The sequence below is a fragment of the Manis javanica genome, chromosome 14, assembly GCF_040802235.1.
Source record: "Manis javanica isolate MJ-LG chromosome 14, MJ_LKY, whole genome shotgun sequence".
In the NCBI taxonomy this organism is placed as follows: domain Eukaryota; kingdom Metazoa; phylum Chordata; class Mammalia; order Pholidota; family Manidae; genus Manis; species Manis javanica.
In genome coordinates, this window is record NC_133169.1 from 46,301,709 (window position 1) to 46,307,358 (window position 5,650).

At 47.8% G+C, this 5,650-nt stretch overlaps 1 pseudogene; it reads left to right on the forward strand.

Annotated features, from left to right (window-relative positions):
- Positions 1-2,582: 2,582 nt before the first annotated feature.
- On the forward strand, positions 2,583-3,557 carry LOC140846014 (olfactory receptor 10AC1-like; annotated as a pseudogene).
- The last annotated feature ends 2,093 nt before the right edge of the window (positions 3,558-5,650 follow it).

The following is a 5,650-nucleotide window of genomic DNA, read 5'->3' on the forward strand; positions in this document are numbered from 1 at the left end:
GAGCCCCACACTATTAGCACAGCAGCTCTGCCAGAACAGTAACAAGCAGCAGCAATGAATATCAAAGCTAAGGAGAAATTATGTTTAGGTTTGCTATCTTAGGTTATCTTCATCACTGCTCACATCCACACGTCCCCAAGAGAATGTCAGCAAAGGGGAACCTGAGGCAGAACGCCAAGGAGAGTTCAGGTAATTCCTGGGCAGGGGAAGGTGGGAGATGCGGGGAGCTGGATAGGGTGTGTCCCACGTGAGGAAGATTTTTTAGGAGAGGCGTAAGGAAGGAAGGCTGTGTGGGGCTAAGATCGTGGACTCTCAGGGCCTAGGTTGCTTGGGTGGAAAGCCTGGCTTTACCACTAACTAGCTACATGACATGTTGAATTCCTTTAGGCCTTAATTTCCTCATCTATAAGATGGATATAAGGGTCCATGTACCTCATCAAATGTGAGTTAAATGTGCAAAGTCTTTATGAGCATTCGCCTGTCAACTTCTCTCAAGGAAGGGTTACTGTTGATGTTCTTCGCCACTGGAAGAGCATGACTCCCTGCCTTCTCCCCCGCCGGCGGGGAGGTGGCTCAGGCAGGCCTTGCAACATTCTTTTTTCCCCTGAAGCTTCTCCCACTGCGGTGGAGCCAGTTTTTGAAGAGACAAAATTCAAGTTGTGCGAGTGTCTGACTCTCCCTTTCCTTCCCAGAGAAAATATATTTCTGACAAACACTCCTAGAGTTTGGGACAAATTCTCCTAAATACTCTAAACAAAGTAAAAGACTCCTGAGTCTCCTTTTCATTGAACTGAACTATCTGGCCTGCTTTATAGGACCTTGTTTGTAAAACATGATACACCTTGAACTATGGTTATGGGTGCCACCACCCAACCTTTCTGTTCATCTGCATTTCTGTGCAGTATGAACACGAAGGAGAAATAACTGGGGCGTCTCCGTCTCCCTGTCCCTAAAGAGATGAAAAGGCAGAAGTAAAGAAAAGGCCAGTCGAGACAGTGGGAAGAGAGCTGCCCTGGGTCCTTCCATTTTGTCCCACCTGGACCTCCAGGGAAGCCAGGCGTCTGGTTCACACCTAAGCTACACCTGGCAAGGAAGAGGGGCTCAACACAGGTTTGTCAAATGCACTCAAAAGAATGAATACTGGCCAAAAACAAAACCAAAAAACTAAGGGCTGTGAAACAGATAGGAAGCGATAACACCTTCTGCAACCCACACAAAACCCTCCAGACTTCTCCTCCACAAGACTGTGGACTTGTGTTTGAAGGTGCTTCATACACAGGACAAGAAAGAGAACAGGCAATACTGGTAAAATAAGTCCTCAGAAGTCTCCTTCCAAAAAGGAGCATTCAACAGCAAAAACCAAGCTCTTCCAATTCCTACAGTTCTTCTACCCAATTTACCTGCTGCCCTTTACCCAGCTTTATTACTGTTACACTCTGTGCCCTAACAATATGCACAAATCCCAACAATGATTATCAACAGTGACTCAAAGAGTCAATAAGAGGAATTGGCAATTGAGTTACAATTAAAGTTAATTTACATAAGCGATAAATAAAAGAGATATCATTAATAACGACTGGAAAAACTCAAACTTCCTTCTCTACTTTGCATTTCTTACCAATTCATGTTCCTTCCCACACCCCGCCACAGAGGTGTGTAACAACTACAGCCGAACTGCATGCTATCAATGTTTTCGAAATGTTGCCTGAAAATGAATCACTAGATAATGCTTAGAAAGAAGCTGTATTCAGTTGGCAAATTTGGAACGCACGGCGAACTCTGAAAGGCCAGTTAGAACAGATACACATCACTTTTCCTCATGCTGACAGAGTATTCATAAAAATGTTAGAGAGGTATTGTTTCTGATGTACCCAGTGAGGCCGTCCCATTAACCAGCCCCTACTGCCTTAAGTGTCTGCCTCCTCACCTGGCAGAAACCTAGGTGTCTATTTAAGGCTAAATAAAAACAGATTGACTGACTGATGTCAGTGACCTTTTTTATGACTACATGAGGAGCTATGGAAGTTCTGGATTCAGACTCAGAAACCCAGATTCTTAACTTTCCATAAGCAGTTAATCCTTCACACACACACACACCAGCTTTATTTATCTCTTTAAAATTATGAAGTTGTGTCTGAGATGATCACTAAGGTCCTTATCTGCTTCTGTCTTTGTGATTCTGTGACACACCACAGAAAGGCAACTCAGCAGTGACAGAGGAGGGCAGGGAGGAAGAAAGAGAAGCGGGTCCTGCAGACGCACTTCCTGCCTTGGGGCGTTCAGGCTGAGATGGACAACACTCATGGCTACATAGGATCGCAGAACAGTAACTGGAGTCAAAGGCAGGGAATTCTTTGTAAGTAGTCGGGAGTGAGGCGCTGTAAGGAAAGGGCCTAAACATAGGCTTGGTTGAAAAGAGCATGTTGAGAAAGCAACAGGCCAGGAGGCAGGAATAACTGCACCACTTTTCTGAACAAGTGGTAAGTGCCGTCCCCTGTCTACAGCCACTACTCCTTCCTCCTGCCCCACAAGCTCTGCCTTCCCCCGTTTCTTTCGCACAGGTGTCTCTGGGTGGCCAGTACATGGCCGGCCCCAGCAATGCCACTGAGCCTGCGGCTTTCTCCTTCAGGGCTTCTCTGAGTTCTCACAGCTGAGGCCTGTGCTCTTCTTGCTTTTGCTGGCCGTGCACCTGGCCATGCTCAGTGGAAACCTGCTCATTCTAGTGGCCGTGGCCTCAATGTCCAGCTGGCCGCCGATGCTGCTCTTCCTGTGCCAGCTGTCAGCCATTGAGCTCTGCTACACGCTGGTGGTGGTGCCCCATGCCCTGATGACCTGGCCGCACCTGGCCTCGGCAGTGGCAGCCCATCTCCTTCCTGGCCTGCGAGGTTCAGATGCAGATGTTCGTGGGACTGAGGGGCGCTGAGTGCTTCCTACTGGCCGCCGTGGCCTATGACCGGTACGTGGCCATCTGCCACCCACTGCATAATGCAGCTTTGCTGAGCCCCTGGGTGTGCGCGTGGCTGGCCCTGGTCTGCTGCCTCGGGGTGCTGGTGGTGTCAGTGGAGTTCACGCTGGCCATCTTCCACCTGCCTTTCTGCAGCTCCCGCCTGCTGGTGCACTTGTTCCGTGACATCACGGCACTGTTGCACCGGGCCTGCAAGCGGAGCTACATCAATGAGCTGCCCTTGCTGGGCACATGCCTCGTGCTGCTGCTGATGCCCTCGCTGCTCATTCTGGCCTCCTATGGCGCCATCTTCACCACCCTGCGCCGCCTGCGCTGCCCTGTGAGCCGGCACAAGGCCGCCTCCACCTGCACCTTGCACCTGGCTGTCACCCTGCTACACTATGGCTGCACCACCTTCATGTACGTGCGGCCCAAGGCCAGCTACTCCCAGCGGCAGGCCCGCACGCTGGCGCTCGTCTACACCAACATCATGCCGCTGCTCTACCTGCTCATTTACAGCCTGTGCAACCGAGAGATCACCGCCACCATCCACCAGATGCTGGGGCAGAGAAGGCCTGGCCACGCCCCAGGTCAGGGTGTGTGTGAGCCCTGACAGCAGGCAGGCTGGGCAGGGAGCTCCACACCCCTAAATTTTCCTCCTTCAGGTGGCATCTGCCTAGGGAACACCACCGAGGGGGCCGCTCAAGGACTGAATTCAGGAAAGCGAACCAGGAAATATGTCCATGCACAGGGCATCTCCCTGCAGTTGCCCCACCCTCCACTCCTCCCTGAAGGAATGGCCAAAATCAGTAGAGCCCCAGACTTGCATTTAGTGGTTCCCTAATTACCTGTTGGTTCTCCCCATGTGCTGGGGCCTCTGCAAGGTGGTGGGCTTGCACTGCTGAAGGCACAACTCATGACCTCCAGGAGCTCCCAGCCATAGCGAGCAGTGATGTGAAGCGTGAACCACAGATGTATGGAGAGGAGAGTGGGGAGAGGGGGATAATGGGCACTTCTATTTTTTTTTTTTTTGAGAGGGCATCTCTCATATTTATTGATCAAATGGTTGTTAACAACAATAAAATTCAGTATAGGGGGGTCAATGCTCAATGTACAATCATTAATCCATCTCAAGCCTAATTCTCGTCAGTCTCCAATCTTCTGAAGCATAACGAACAAGTTCTTACATGGTGAACGAATTCTTACAGAGTGAATAAATTCTTACATGGTGAACAGTACAAGGGCATTCATCACAGAAACTTTCGGTTTTGATCATGCAATATGACCTATAAACCATCAGGTCAAATATGAATATTCATTTGATTTTTGTACTTGATTTATATGTTGATCCCACATTTCTCCTATTATTATTATTATTTTTATTTTTAATAAAATGCTGAAGTTGTAGGTAGATGCAAGATAAAGGTAGAAAACATAGTTTAGTGCTGTAAGAAGGCAAATATAGATGATCAGATGATCAGGTGTGTGCCTATGGACTAAGTATTAATCCAGGCTAGACAAGGGCAGCAAGACATCCACGGACGCAGAAGATTTCTCTCAAAGCAGGGGGGGTGAGGTTCTGAGCCTCACCTCTGTTGATCCCCAAATTCTCACCTGATGGCCCCCCTGCGACTGTGCCTGTCTTAGGTTGTTCCTCCCTTGAGGAATCTTACCCGTCTCTGGCTAACCAGTCATCTTCCGGGGCCATACAGGGAAATGTAAAGTTGGTAAGTGAGAGAGAAGCCATATTGTTTGCAAAGGTTAGCTTTTTACTTCTTTGCAGATTTATGCCCTGTGGCTTCTATGCCCAGCACTTGTCTCGAGGTATCTTTACCACCTGGAGGAATTATGATACTCGGTAAATTCGATATGAGGCACGAATTCTATTTAAGGTTTGTCATTAGGAAGGAAGAAGAAAAGCTATAGATGTAGCATATGAAGGAAACTTGGGAGGATTGATTATTTCTTTGACATATCTTCTTGTATAGTACCTTAAGTATGTATAGGTTTTAAACTACTAACTAATTTGCACACACATATTAACATAATAGGAATACGGTGACATAAACAAAGCAAATCTATAATTACCATCCATCTCCAGTGAAGCCAAGAAAACCATTTAGGCACCCTAGGCATTTGTGAAAATTTATCTATGATATGATGGATATTGTCCAACTGTACTTGAACCATCAGACAAATTAAAGCAGCCCATTTCTGGGATCTGTTCACATCCCATATGTTCTTTTAACCATAGATAGTCTATAGTCATGAGATTTTGGGGTGCTACAACTTGCACCCCTCCCAACTCCTGGTTGAGTTCCAACAGTACAGATCCAGTCAAATTCGTTGTCTCACTGTATGCACATGCCAGCCTAGACATCTCCCTCCTCCTTCTTATGGCAAGTCCAGGAGACGGTGGGCTGGATGCAGCCACAACCGCAGCATCGTCCGGATCCCTGTGGAGGCTTTTTGATGATCATCCCCCGGCACGAGTCCTCCAGAGAGTGCTGATGCCGGAAGCTCCTCCTCATATCGTATCTTAGTTCATTTTCTGGGTATCCAAGCTAGGCCTTGATCTTCTGCGTAGAAACAAACAGACCCTTTGCCCACACTTTGACATGCCCTCTATACCACTGTGCAGAACTCATTGGAGGTCAGCACACAGTAACTGCTTTTTTTTTTTTTTTTTAATTAAGAGAAAGGAAT